At 44.0% G+C, this 15,847-nt stretch overlaps 1 protein-coding gene across 1 annotated transcript in view; it reads right to left on the bottom strand.

Moving 5' to 3' along the window:
* Positions 1-15,564, bottom strand: part of LOC124614013 — a 167,817-nt gene extending 152,253 nt beyond the window's left edge. Inside the window, exon 1 of the mRNA XM_047142828.1 lies at positions 15,392-15,564. The gene's annotated coding sequence lies outside the window, so the exon portion shown is untranslated. The remainder of the gene's footprint in view (positions 1-15,391) is intronic.
* Between the last annotated feature and the right edge of the window lie 283 nt (positions 15,565-15,847).

A 15,847-nucleotide genomic window follows, 5' to 3' on the forward strand; every position in this document is an offset into this window, starting at 1 on the left:
TTGCGCCCCGTGTTCGAAACTCGGTTATTACTTTTATTTTGTTTTTATTTATATATCCATGTCCGTAGAAGATTACTACACTAACGTTTTCAAGTGTATATTGCTGTAGCGCTGTCCTCGTTCGTCTACAAATTGTAGAACAAAATAAATTAGGAAAAAAATGAGAAAATTATTTGAAATTGTTTTCGATGAAATTCCTGTAGTATATCTTGATTCATAATAAATTGCAAGCGCCAGTTTTCGAAAAAGTGATCGAAAATTATTGCCAACGCGCGAAATCTTCACCAACGTATCTTTATCGAGTGACAGTCATGCGAAGACATGTCACGTGGCAAACCACTTTCGCTCAGTGCTCGTGGTATTCGGTATATTTGTGTTTCGAATGTTTCTAAAATCGATATCATCCAAGGGAAAGCAGCAAATCATCCTGAAGAATAAAGATATGAACAAAATGTAAGATTTGACATGAGAATGAAATATCGCAATACTAGAATTTACTAATACTGTAACCCTTCAATATACCATACAGACAAATATATAACGTATGTGTGACACTTATTGTGAAATCCATTCATAGTTTCTCCATAACTATAACACATTTGTATGCCATAACTTTATAAGAAAAATTCATGTAGTAACCTTCTACAGTCATGGGTAGATAAATGAAAACAATAAAAATAAAGCGCGACCGCTACGGTCGCAGGTTCCAATCCTGCCTCGGGCATGGATGTGTGTGCTGTCTTTAGGTTGGTTAGGTTTAAGTAGTTCTAAGTTCTAGGGGACTGATGACCAAAGATGTTAAGTCCCATAGTGCTCAGAGCCAATAAAAATAAAAAAATACAATAATCGTGTTTCGAACACGGGGTGGAAAATTAAAAAGCAACGGCGCTCATCACCGAGTAGTTTGACGATATCGCAGCGTAAACGGCACATAAAGCACCTCGAAAACTTTGACCGTCGTTTTTTCGAGAATCGACTGATAGGCCGAGACACGTGTTCGGGTATTTTGACTCCTCTTCAACTGAGCGAAGTTATCGGAACACTTGCCGTGTTCTCCTCGTACGGATGAAGTAAAAAGAAGCCGTGTAGTCCTTTCAGAATTATTTTATCTGTAGATATTTTCTGGAGCAAATAAATGTTGAAGTTCTGAAGTGCTTGGAACACAGTTAGAATATTCGTTGAGCTCCATATGACCCAAGTGAAGAACTCTTCCTATGCAGTTTGCTTCTGTCATTCATTTCCGAGAAAGTACGCTCCTAGAAGAAAGAGCCTATGTATTGCATCCTTGAACACACACCTCGCGGAGAGACAGCTAGGGAGGGTCGAACTCACACGGAGGCTTACCAATAGTTGTTCTTCTCACGCGCCGTTCTTCAAAATAGGAACTGGAAAGGGAGAAAATGAGAGTGGTGCACAAATTACCTTCCGCCACGCAATGTATGGCGAACTACAGAAATGAAATCTACTACTATTGCTAGTGCCTTAATGCTGACACCACATCTGATAAGACAATAAGTCGGACGCTCGCTCATGACTTCACTTTCACCTTTCGGTGCTATGCTAAAGCCGTCCTCTCGAGGGACGTGAAAACGCACGTGGACGAGGAGATGGTGACGTCACAGCGTAGGATTCCACGTTCCACTACGATGCGGAGAGTCAAATACAGAATACGGTATATCAGATTTTTACCTCGTGGAGAGAAACGTGGCCAATGAATTGCAACATCTTTTTACGTTACAAGCAGAAGATAGAAGCTGCCACACACTGATGTCGTTAAATAACGTATTTGGTGGGTTTTCTTTCACATAGGCCGGCCGTTGTGGCCGAAAGGTTCTAGGCGCTTCAGTCTGGAGCCGCGCGACCGCTACGGTCGCAGGTTCGAATGCTGCCTCGGGCATGGATGTGTGTGATGTCGTTAGGTTAGTTAGGTTTAAGTAGTTCTAAGTTCTGGGGGAGTGATGACCTCGGATGTTAAGTCCCATAGTGTTCAGAGCCATTTGAACCATTTGAACCATTCACATAGAGTACATGGTATGAATATAAGCTGTTTCAAACCATCAGCAAATTGAGAACCTCTCGAAAACGCGTCGTTTTAGCTACTATTTGTTATAATTAAATGTCAGGAAAATAAATGTCTGTACTTGCTGCAGTTGTTTTAATGTTGTAACTTGAGCGCTACGAAAAATATACCGTTTCATTGCTACGGTGCAAGGATGATCTACCGAAAACGTGTCTTTCTCGTAAAATTTGCGTATTAAATATGAAATAATCACATTTGTAGATACAGTCTTTTTATAGACTGTGTACGATACACGGGGGAACGACTGAAATGTCGAAGCTGTAGCGTAGTTGATCGTCGTGGGCTGTGAGCTGGGTAATAAAAGCTCGCATTTTAGCGTCCGTCACCTTTCATAATTTTTTTTTTCTTTTCTAACAGATTAACAGATTCTGGGTCTTTCTTTTTCATTTAATAGAAGTATTATCTCAAAAGTCGGTGTTATTTACTGTAAATAATGTATTTTCTGCAATTCTTATTGCAAAGGCTAACGACTGGGGTGTTTCCCCAGTGGCTGGAAATCTTACCGTGACTGCCACTTAATGTCAAAGTAAAAGCAAGTTACACACTTGAAGTTTCTGCTGTTATGAAACTTCCTTTAAATACTTATAGACCAATCAGTGAGTTAATGGACTAGTTCACGTTTGGTTTCTTGCCGGTAAATATCTTTTTCAATGACGGTGAGAAGCTTCGAAAAAATTTCCTCTTCCATTCAAATGAAATTAGGAAAAGAATCTCGACCTTGAAGCCTATGTGATGAAGCACGTTATTTCAGAGAGTTAGTAGTAAATGCAACATCGAGAACATATGGATTATGCACGCGTCAACTGACATTAAACGCTATACCTTAACTGTGTTCTATTTAAAACCGAAGATGGGATAAAAACTCAATTGAGTTACCAAATAACTTCTACTAGTATGTATCTCAGATTGTTGTACAGCATTATGTAGTGTTCCTATACCAGGAATTCGCTGTTCAAGCCATCGATGAGTCAATAATCTTCTTCGCGGGTTTATTCACTCTTCTTTGACAATCGCAATCTTACGCGCATCCATTTTCGTAGGGATTGTGTGGTCTGCGAGCCAAATAAAGCCGACAACGGTGCTGGAGAGAGCGCAGATTACTTTAACCAGGTCGTCCCGTGTGCCGACGGTGCTCTGCCGCATGTCCTGTCCATGTCAACGTTAGCTGCCTCCTCCCATGTGAGAACGGCTTAAGCGAGTTATCTTGATGAACGTTCCGTTTCCTGCGATCACACGTGCATCTGACAGTGTTGTTCCGCTGACGTCCAGCACAGCAGCGAGAGGGGAGGGGGGGAGGCGGGAGAAGGGAGGGTAGTTTTTTTACGGCGCCATTGTCTCAGACAGGTCCTCCCCCCACCCCTCGTGGCGTTCACTTCACTTCTTTTGCTTTCCGCCGCCGCCGCCATCCTCTTGCTCTCGTGTGCCTGAGTCACTCATTAGCGGCAGAGCCTGTGCCCCCGCCTATCGCCGGCACTAACTAACCAGTCTCTGTCCTCACCACCCTCTGCCACGCTCCACTGTCTCCCGCTTCTTCCCCCCTCCCCCTCCCCATGCCCATCGTCAGTGCTTCTTCACTACACAGGCTGCACTAGGGTGATGCCTCGACTCGTAGAAGCGTCGATACCTGCCAGCACGAATCTGTGGCGGAGTGTATACACCGTTGTGAAAGAACTCGAATTCGTTCCACCATGCAGCCTGCAACTGTTAATTTTTAGCATATTTTCGTATTATTGTACAATTTCTGCCTTAGGTCGTTTTCAAGTGCCATTCATTACCTGTTGGTCATCAACAATCTCGCTGTCCGAACAGGCCTCGGAGGGCCCAACGGTTCATTAGATGTCAGCTTTCGTGACTAGAGTCCCTGCTTCTCAATAAAGTAGCTCCTCAGTCGGTTTCACAAGGGCTGAGTGCACCCCACTTGCCAAAAGCGCTCGGCACCCTCGGACGTCACTCATCCATGTGCTAGCCAACCCAACAGCGCTTAACTTCGGTGATCTGACGGAAGCTGATGTTATTACTTCATCACCAATCTGCATTGTTAAATATTACAATACTGGTATTGTGTACGTTTTGTATATGAAATATGCCCTTAACCTAGTACTTAAGGTGTCATACATTATGTTATCAAAAGTATCCGGACACCTGGCTGAAAATGACTTACAAAGTTCGTGGCGCCCTCCATCGGTAATGCTGCAATTCAATATGGTGTTAGCTCACCCTTAGCCTTGATGACAGCTTCCTCTCTCGCAGGCGTCAATAAGGTGCTGGAAGGCTTCTTGGGGAACGGCAGCCCATTTTTCACGGAGTGGTGCACTGAGGAGAGGTATCTATGTCGGTCGATGAGGCCTGGCACGAAGCCGGCATTCCAAAACATCCCAAAGGTGTGTCAGGTCAGGACTCTGTGCAGGCCAGTCCATTACAGGGATGTCGTGTAACCACTCCGCCGCAGGTCGAGCATTATGAAAAGGTGCTCGATCGTGTTGACAGATGCAATCGACATCCCCGAACTGCTCTTCAACAGTGGGAAGCAAGAGGGTGCTTAAAACATCACTGAAGGGCTGTGCTGTGATAGTACCACGCAAAACAACGAAGGGTGCAAGCCTCCTCCATGAAAAACACGACCACACCGTAACACCATCGCCTCCGAATTTTACTGTTGGCACTACACACGCTGGCAGATGACGTTCACGGGGCATTTGCCATACCCACACCCTGCAATCGGATCACCACATTGTGTACCGTGATTCGTCATTCCACACAACGTTTTTCCACTGTTCAATCGTTCAATGTTTACACTCCTTACACTAAACGAGGCGTCGTTTGGCATTTACCGGCGTGATGTGTGGCTTATGAGCAGCCGCTCGACCATGAAATCCAAGTTTTCTCACCTCCCGCCTAACTGTCACAGTACTTGCAGTGGATCCTGACGCAGTTTGGAATTCCTGTGTGATGGTCTGGATAGATGTCTGCCTATTACACATTACGACCCTCTTCAACTGTCGGCGGTCTCTTACAGTCAACAGATGAGGTCGGCCTGTAAGCTTTTGTGCTGTACGTGCCCCTTCACGTTTCCACTTCACTATCACATCGGAAACAGTGGACCAAGGGATGTTTAGGAGTGTGGAAATGTCGCGTTCAGACGTATGACACAAGTGACACCAAATCGCCTGACCACGTTCGAAGTCCGTGAGTTCCGCGGAGCGCCCCATTCTGGTCTCTCACGGTGTCTAATGACTACTGAGGTCGCCGGTATGGAGTACCTGGCAGTAGATGGCAGCACAATGCACCTAATATGAGAAACGTATGTTTTCTGGGGTGTCTGGATACTTTTGATCAGATAGTGCACATAACGTTCGTCACTCCAAATTGAGTGCGCATTATTAGAGGAGCCTGGTACCAAAGGCAAATCCATTTTTTTTTTCGATTTTCTGATATCGACTAGTGTTTGCCGCTTTGAATCGGATAGTAGCCTCACTGTCAAAAACCGACAAAAATGGCTGAAAAAGCCGTTTAGAACAGTGGCTTTGCTTCAAAAACGGCCAAGTCCTAGCACGTGTTGTTTCACAAGTGTCCAACTCCAACACTAGGTATTCATAAGACCGGACGCCGTATAGGGCATCTATCTTGTTCTGTTTACCTGCGTGCTGTGTGGGTATTAGCACTGTTTATTAATGCGTTTTTGTTAACTTTCGAATTGGCTGTTTCCTGTGAAAATGGAAGTGATTATGTCAGAAATTCCTCGTAACGATCGACGCAAAAGAAAAATTAATGTTTGAAACATGTTAAGTATTTCTCTTTTTATTCAAGAGCAACCAGTGCTAAAATTCATGTTAATGCAACTTTTTTTTTTTTTTTTTTAGGTGACTCCGTTAATAAATGTTTCGATCTGCTCGTTCACGAATTTTCTTTTGTTCAAATCCTTCCATTCTTTCTATAGTGTATGTTTATTCTATATTAAGTACCAATAGTGTCATTCGTAAAACAAACGTGCATGAGGCATGGACTGTTAACAATTTTTTAAAAACTTACAGCAATAACTAATCTAAGATTTTTACGCCTTAGCTATTGATTTTTGCCACGTTCTCGTTGATGAATGTCATTTACTTGACATAAAAGAGAGCAGACAAAAAATTTCACAGGCGCAGGTATTCTGCTAATGTGGCTTTCAGTTTTCCGCCTTTTCTGAAAAAAAAAAAAGAAATGTAGACTGGCCATCTTTGAATTTATGTTCCTTATTTTCTTAAACATAAAGTTTATTTACCATACTTTTGGTATCTTTACAGTATGTTGATACCTTATTGAGAGACAAAATTCCCTATCTGCACATCATATCCGTCTCTTCCAACTGCCTCTCGCCACTGGGAAACTAAGGCCTGTATTCGCGCACGGTAGAAGTTAGTACCAGAACGTCTGAGCCACTGTCTAGCAGCCTTCAGACGGGAGTCCTCATCTTAAAACCTCGCCCCGCAAAGGGGCTACTTTAGTATACCGAAGACGTGGTAACGACACGCTGCCTGATCGTGAATCTATGATGGATGTTTCAGTGTTGTTCCCCAAGCTTTGTGAACTCGGAACCCACATGAAGCAAACCGTTTTCAGCTTCAGCTGTCTCAGTATTTTGTGCATACTGCCGTCTGGCTGACAGTTGGTTCACTGTTACGTGTTTGTCAGCCAAAACCAGATTATGAACACCTTGAACATGGCCAGTAGTCTGTTCAGTGCTCGATCTGCTCTGGCTCTTGAAGGAATCAAGAGAGATTAGTGGCAATGTCATCATTAGAGACAGAGCAGAAGCTTGGATTAAGGAAGGTGGGGAAGGAAATAGATCGTACCTTTTCGAAGGAACCTACCCAACATTTGCCTTAAGCGATTTAGGCAAATCATAGAAAATCTAAACAGGAATTTGAACCGTCGTCCTCCCGAATGGGAGTCCAGTGTGCTAACAACTGTAACAACATAACCTGCTTGCCGAATGATTGATTGTACTGCGATCAACAGCGTCCTCCCCATACTCCTTCTTTAATCTCTTGTGAATTTTTGTCACTGGTGTAATAACACGCTGCTTCAGACGAACATCAAGTGCCGCGACCATCTTGATGGAGAGTTATGGCAGAGCGACATGTTTTACTGCTATGTGTAACGTGACGTGCTACCATCGCAGTAGGACTGCTTGTAAGTCATTTAAGAGGCCCTTTGGCAACTGTGGACAGGGCTTCAAAGAAAACCACACACCCTTGTCTTTCGTGGGGAATTGTGTTACACACTGAGCTACCCATGCACGGCACAAAACGCGCCATGACAGCTCCAGGACCGTTCCCCTTTTCAATCTCAGAACCTCTTGTACGTACCTTTCTTATTAGAATATTACGGAGATATTGCTTAGCCATTAGCTGTTTAGGGAGTTGTTCCCAGGTTGACCTTTCGCTCTGCAGCAGAGTACTGGATTTCTGTAAACTTACTGACAGATTAAAACTGTGTGTAGGCCAGGACTCGAACCCAGTACCTTCACATGCTGGCACGAATTCAGGCAATTCCTTCTTGATGCTTAAAAATGCCGTAGGTAATGTGCTGGAATTTAAAAACAAAAAAGGAAAAATAAAATGAAGAAGTTTTAAAATTTGTACATGGCTGGAGCAGCAACCGTAGAATAAAATCTTCTTGTAGAAATAGCAAACAGCCAATCAGTTGCAAATTTGAAGGTTTCTTAAAATCCCGTTACCATGGTTTTAACGTTTATACAAATGTCTTATTCAGAACGAAATGTAGACAACGAGACTACATGCTGAGGCAGAGGTACGTTAAAATATAGCCGAAAGGCGTCAGCCAAATATAAAATTATTATGGACGTGAAATTTTATATTTCACTGGCGCCTTTCGGCTGTATTTTAACGTATCTCTCTCATAACATGTAATCCAGTTGTCTGTATTTCCTTCTGAAGAAGATGTTTTTATGAACTTTGAAATCATCGTAAAGGGGTTTTAATAAACCTTACAATTTGCAACAGACTGGCTGTTTGCTATTTCTACAAGAAAATTGAAGAAGGTTCTGCCAGCCAATTCATTACGTTGTATCAGTGATCTCTATACTAATTGGGCGTGGAGTGATTAATGCATCACGCTATATTGTTATGGGCCGGCCGTTGTGGCCGAGCGGTTCTAGGCGCTTCAGTCTGGAACCGTGCGACCGCTACGGTCGCAAGTTTGAATCCTGCCTCGGGCGTGGATGTGTGTGATGTCCTTAGGTTAGTTAGGTTTAAGAAGTTCTAAGTTCTAGGGGACTGATGACCTCGGATGTTAAGTCCCATAGTGCTCAGAGCCATTTGAGCCATTTATACTGTTGTGGCAATCCGATGGAAGGGTTTGGTTTGACAGATGCCTGGAGAATGTTTCCTGTACTATGTGTGGAGCCAGCCGAGTAGGTGCTGTTGTGGTATGGAAGTGTTTTTCGCGATTAGGGTGTGGTCCGCTAGTTGCACTTAAGAAAACACGAAACGCTACGACAACATTTTAAGCATAGTATACTGCATACGGTAGAGGGACAGTTCGGAGACGATATTAATTCACCCTGTCATGTAGCAGCGTCGGTGAGGCAATGGTTTGTGGATAATAACGTTACTGGAATGGACTGGTATGCCCAGAGATCCGAGCTCAACCTAGTGGCACACGTTTGGGATGAGTCAGAAAGCCGATTTCGCTCCAAACCACCACAGCGTCAAACATCACTGCGTTCTCCGATTTTGGCTCTTGAGGAAGAACGAACTGTCATTCCTTCACAGACATTCAGATACCTCACTGAAAATGTCCCCAGCAGAGCTCTAGACCGATAAAGGCGAAACGTGGACGCGCCTCTGTATTGATGTCCACTACTGAGTTTCCATATACTTTTAATTATATAATGTACTTGTAGATATATTATGTTTGTCACTGTTTCGAGTGATTTAACACTAGTAATGTAATCGAAAAGTAATGTTTCTTTCCACCTATTTGTGCTCAGAACCTTATATTTAATTACGTTTAGAATTAATTGCCAATTCATGACCCTAACGTCGATCCTCCTCTCGTCTTCCTGCATTTCGTTGCTCTCTTGCGGCACTGCAACCAAACTGTAAGCAGCCTCACGAAGTTTCCTACTTTTCCACCAGTTCCACCGTCTCTCCATGCAAAGAATAGGGAATTGCCGAGTGAAACACTGATTTTGGAAGCAATTCCCTAGGCTGCGTCTAAGCCGTTTCTCCGTGATTTCCAGTCTTCCGTGAGTTCTAGTCCAGAAAGATGTTCTGGAAAAGTATTAAGTGAGGAAGCAGATGAGACAGGCGGAACTGAAGCTCTGAAGGTGGGAAAGGGGGGGGGGATGAATCGTAAGTCGTGCCTGGGTAACTAAGTCGGTAACAAGGTTGTTTACTTGCAGCTTTGGCAAGTCATCTGTCACATCCGATCACTAAATCACCGAAATTACCTAGCGTTTTATTTTATCATGCTCTATCCATTTCAACCTGTCTCTACATATACTCTGGACGATGTATGACGCAAGGTATTTATTTACACAACAACAAGATCTCGTTCAACGGCGTGGTCACTAGGAGCGCGGCGCAATTTCGGCAGGAAACACGGACCTCGGAATTCGCCGGAAGCAATTTAACGGACCGAGAGATATCTAGATCAGAATGACCGAACGGTGATCTGAACCGGCGTCCTCCTAAGTGCGAATCATGTGTCTCACCACAACTCTAACAGGAGAATATGTCGGAAATATTCCGAATTCTCGACTTTCCACTCCAGTTTCTAGCGTCTACAGCTCCTCTCACCATCCCTAAATGACAATATGTTAACTCAAGCCGGCCGAAGTGGCCGAGCGGTTCTAGACGCTACAGTTCGGAACCGCGCGACCGCTACGGTCGCAGGTTCGAATCCTGCCTCAGGAATGGATGTGTGTGATGTCCTTAGGTTAGTTAGGTTTAAGTAGTTCTAAGTTCTAGGGGACTGGTGACCTCAGAAGTTAAGTCCCATAGTGGTCAGAGCCATTTTTTTTGTAAACTCAAATAGTAATTGTGAACTACAACTGACAATCGATATATCGATAAATAAACCCAAACCGCAATGCCAACATTAAAAACAAACACGATACTAGCTTATGCACTAACTTAATACTAAGAACTGGAGTACAGTAGCTGAAAGGGGATCCGATAACGTACGTAAGAAGAAGTAAGGATTACTATAGCGATCGATTGCAAGATTGATGGTGGAGATCTGAAGCATGCCACTTGTTTTAAATATGGAGGGTTGATACCAACAAGCGATTTGAAATGAGGCGAAATTATTAACTCGGTAGCAGGAACGGCGAAGGAAGGCTTAGATTTATTGGAAATGTCATAAGAAAGTGTACCACATCAGTAAAGGAAATCACATACATAACGCTACTGTGATAAAATCGAGGGTACAGCTCCACCATTTGGCGATCTTGTCAAGCAGACATGACAGCAGACACGCGACTAGATCTGCGACACGCTCCTAGGACCGTAACAGGTCTGTAGAACCCATCCCACGCGAAAGGACGACAGAGATGGTCAGGAATTTAAGTGGTAGAATGACGACGTTTTTCTGGCGAAACCCTATTGAGCAAATTTAGAGAATTGGTATTCCAGGAAGAGTGTACTGCAACTCAGCTGCCAGTATCCTAAATTCTGCGTAGGGGTAATAACGTATGAGAGTTTAGTGCGCCTACAGAGGCGCATAGTGAATGCACTATGCAGGTAAGGGACAGAATGGTTTTTAGACAATACTGATGCGAAGTATCCTTCGCCACGCACTGTATGTGCGGTCGCGTGTGTGAACTAAAAAGCAGAATGCAAACGCAACTGGTCACAACTTCTCGTCCCCGTTAAAACATAGCTCGTAGAAAGTCTAAATTGGTTTCTGCATAACCCATTACTGTGTAGTTATAAAAGAATAATGCGTACACTATGTACCCTGCCCCAAACACCGTCAGGTTGCGAACGAGGTATAATTATAGAGGTACAATTTCCATGAAAGAATGGAACATTTTGTTGCGCTTTCATGGTTGGTAAGCTCGAGTGTTTCAACGATCGTATAAACGATTTCAACAATGTACAGTAATTAGTTGGTTGTTGACAGCCGTCTGAATTGGACATTGTGTCAACTGCGACTGAAAATGGAGAAAAATGAGTTTTGTGCTGTTATTAAACATTTTCACTTGAAGTGTTTGACTGCCACACAAATCAAAACAGAACTGGATGAAGTTCTCGCGGACTCTGCACCCTCATTGAAGAGCATTTACTTCTGGATTAATGAATTTAAATGTGGTCACACAAGCACCCAAGACGAAGCGCTTTCCGGCTGTCCAACTGAGGTCACCACAAAGGAAAAATGACAAAATCCATGATATGGTAATGCAAGACCGCCGAACAAAAATTCATGAGATTGCTGAGACTGTAGGGATGAGCGAGTGCATAATATGTTTCACAGTGAATTGGATATAAAGAAGCTGTGTGCGATATGGATACCGGCCGGCCGGCGTGGCCGAGCGGTTCTAGGCGCTTCAGTCTGATCCGCGTGACCGCTACGGCCGCAGGTTCGAATCCTGCCTCGGACATGGATGTGTGTGATGTCCTTAGGTTAGTTAGGTTTAAGAAGTTCTAAATTCTAGGGGACTGATGACTTCAGATGTTAAGTCCCATACTGCTCAGAGCCATTTTTTTGTGGATACCGCGATTGCTCACAGTCGGCCGAAAGCGTATCCGGTACAGCACTTCAGCACAATGTCTGGCGATGTTTAATCACAATCCACAAGACTTTTTGTTCCAATTTGTGAGCTGGATTTATCATTACACATCAGAATCAGAAGGGCAGTCAAAACAGTGGACAAAGGCTGGTGAAGGTGTACCGAAGAAGACATAGACCATTTTGTCAGTTTGTAAGGTGATGGCCACTATTTTTTGAGATTCACAAGGCATAAATCGCGTACATTACTTGGGAAAAGGCAGAACCGCATTCGGACCCTATTATGCTTCATTGCTGGATCGTTTGAAACCTGAACTGAGTGAAAGAAAGACCAAGGTTGGCACGCAAAGAAATGCCCTTTCACCAGGATACTGCACCATGCCACACATCAGCGATAATGACAAAAGTGCATCAAATGGGCTTCGAATTGGTTCCTCATTCATCCTATTCTCCAGACTTAGCCCCAAATTACTTCTTTTTGTTCCCTAACTTGGAATTTTGGCTTGCTGAGAAGAAATTTTCATCAAGTGAGGACCTGATAATTGCAGTCAACGAGTATTTTGCAGATTTTGACAGACCACATTTCTTCAATGGAATGAAAAAACTGGAGGATCACTGGACCAACCGTGCATCCCTCAAAGGAGACTATGTCAAGAAGTAAGGTGAATTGTTTACGAAACAACCATTTCCTTGCTTTTTTACCAGGCTTGTCAAACCACCTTTGTAAAGCCAGGTGATGAAAAGAGGTGCAGCAGTCCCAAAAACCACTGAGCTAGTTTCGGTGCCCAAAATCTATCTTCGTTTGGAATTACACACACCAACACACAAAGGCGCACACACACACACACACACACACACACACACACACACAGTAATTTTTATTCTTCTGGAAGAGGAGCACCGTACGTGAAATGTGCATCGCTGAAAAACCAGTGAAAAAAATGACATTTTATTTTTGCTTCAGCATCGAGAATTAATTTCACTTACGTTTACTTCCGGATGTCCTTCTACGTGCTCCTGAAAACATGCTATAAAGTTTAACTTAAAGCAGGGTGAATATCAGCGATTACAACTTTGAAGCTGACCAAGACTCGAACCTGGACGCTTCCTTCGAGTACTTGTCAGGTACTCGGTTTTAATCAGCCAGAATGTTTCAAAACAGCGCACATTCCGCTGCAGAGTAAAAGGTTCAGTCTAGTACAAATCGCAACTGATTACTGTTTGATAATAAGTTTCGGTAATACACCCATCCTCAGACCAATTTCATACCAACGGCGACATGGCACCTGTTATCAACCCAAAGATTGGTTTGAACACCACAGTGCTCTCCTAAGTATTGTTGTTCCTTCCTCCAGCCTTTGAGTTGATTTACGCAGCCAGTGCAACTCGACGTTTTTCACATTACGAAATAACTACCAAAGATATAAAAAGAGGTGTAGTTGACAGTACCGACTGTGGATAAAACTTAGTACATTGGCATCTGTAGTCTTGCAGTTACAAACTAATTTGACGCTGTGTTGTATTTGCTAGATGGATTTACTTCCTCGATGTTGCCGCCTCACCATTCAAATTGAAATGGCCTGCAGAAGGTTGTACAACAGAAATCCGTTAATGAGAAACAGTAAACTGCGATTCTGATAGTCAACAACTGTTGTTCCTTAGATGCTAGGTATAAAAAATTGCTAGATCATCCTCGGTGGGACAATCTCATATTTTGTTACAGGTGTACGTTGGTGGTTAAAAGACTCCTGCTCTGTTTGTGGAGCGCGTTTTTCTTCCGTTCCCAGCTGCAGTGGACGCGTCTGCATATTGATGAAGCACTCGGCGATTGTCGAATCGTTTATCAGTGCACCAGAAATGAAAAACCGAAGTTGAAAACTTGGATACCGTCTTACCAGATTTCCGAAAGGTGTTCCACACTGTATCACATCGCCAACTACCACATAAGATAGGATCGTGCCGAGATGCGTGAATGGCGATATGTGAATGGCTGAATTGTTTTTTTCACTAATAGGACCCAGTAAGTTGTACTGAACTACGAATGTTCAACAGGAACGAAAGTAATAGCGGGTGTGGCCCATGGAAAGCAGTAGGACATCTTTTGTTCTGAATGTACTGCACATCAGCGATTTATCAGAAGTGTCAGCAGCACCAACAATTTGTTCGCTGACGTTGCTGTTGCCGTAGGCATACCCAGAGGGGGATATCCAGAGGGGCTACAGTTCCCCCCAGAACCACACCTGTTCCTTCTTAATTTAAAGAGAGAGAGAGAGAGAGAGAGAGAGAGATACATTCATTGTAACACAGCTTTCACACTTAACAATCTCTAAATATTCTCGCTATATTGTAGTTGGTATTATAATAGATTACAGAAATACCTTCGTTTGCTGCGATGTGGTGCATCTGGAAAAGAAATCTCATACAAGACGCTAGTACGTCCAGTCTTAGAGCATTTCTCATGTATTTACAGTGCTTACCAAGTAGGCGTGCAAGTCAGTTGTCCTACGAAAGTCTACTTAAAAAGTATAAAGAACCAATAAGTGAAGAATATAGAGGTGTTATTGAGTCCCCTGAGTATCGCTCCCGTAGGAACCGTGACAAGGTTAAACTTATTACAAAGGCATTCCTGCTCTCCATTCGCGATTTTAACGGGAAGGATCCCTAACATATGGTACCACGCTAAGTACCCTCGACCATGAACTTCTTAATGCTTTGCAGCATATGTATTCAGGGCGTGCTGGAGGAATCGTCAGTATTCAGGAACACGACATGAACGACCATTTCAAGAAAAAATGTCGAGTCAATATGGGCTCCAAAATGCATACCTTAAGTACAACGAGCATTTATTCGTCTTAGAGACTGTGAAACAAACCTCTTCTATCGCCAAGTTCTTTGCCTTCAACACTTTGAGAGATTGTTCTATGGCCAAAAACTAGAAAAAATCGAGTAAACATGTGCTCTAAAACGCATACCTTAAGAGCTGTTGTGAGCACTTGTTCATCATCGCTACTGTGAAAAACATCTCTTCTAAAGAACAAGTGCTCATGGCGCTTATGTTAAGCATCTTAGAGTCCATGTTTACGATGCTTTTCTGTTTCGAATGATCGTTCCTATCATACTGACCATTCTTCCCGCGACACTACGTGTAGATGTACAGCAGAAATCGAAAGAATTCGGATTTTGGTGCTAGGACCATAGCAGATCGGTGTGGCCCATAGGGAAGTGTAGGAGAGATGCTACAAGAACTTGGACGGGAATGTTTCAAAGAAATGCGACGGTGCTCTCGATAAATGCTACCCAGTTTATTCAGAAACCGGTATTCTATGAAGTCTGAGGCAGCTCTGATGCCTCGGTAATATATATGTAAGGTAATATGTAAGGTAAGAGAGAGATTACAGCGCATACAGAGACATAAAGCCATTTTCCCTCGCTCAGTATGCAAATGCAATGGGACTGAATTAGCTCTAATATTGGTACGATTTATCTTCGACCACGAAAAGTACAGTGGATCGCGCTGTACATGTAATGCGGGTAGCTGCACGGCGTGTGGCAGGAGCTGTAACGCGGGCTTACCTGAGTAAGGCGAGATGTGTAGGTAGCTATGAGCTGCTGTGTGTGTCGTGTGGCTCGACCGCTGCTACTGCTGTCGTCTCGCCGCTTCGCTGCTCAGAGTCCGTCTCCAGTGGGCTAGGCGGGTGCAGCCGGCACAGTGGAGAGCGTCGTATTGATCGGCGCAGCCGCCAGACTGCGCACGAGGCGCCGCCCCAGCGCCCTACCTACTTGGGGGTGGTGTGGGGAGGGGTGGGGTGGGGGCCCGGCAACGGCGGCCGCTGGACCGCAGCATCAGCTGTAGCTGCTGCCATCTGCCGCCGCCGGCGCCAACTCTTCCAGGTCACGTACACAAAGCCAGAGCGAGCAGCACACAATACAACACTGCGCAACACAACACTCCAGCGCCCGTGGCGGCGCCGGCAGCTGGAGCTGGAACACACGGGCGTGCCTGTCTGTGCATAGACTGGAAACGAGCGC

Source organism: Schistocerca americana, chromosome 4 (genome assembly GCF_021461395.2).
Source record: "Schistocerca americana isolate TAMUIC-IGC-003095 chromosome 4, iqSchAmer2.1, whole genome shotgun sequence".
Taxonomy (NCBI): Eukaryota; Metazoa; Arthropoda; class Insecta; order Orthoptera; family Acrididae; genus Schistocerca; species Schistocerca americana.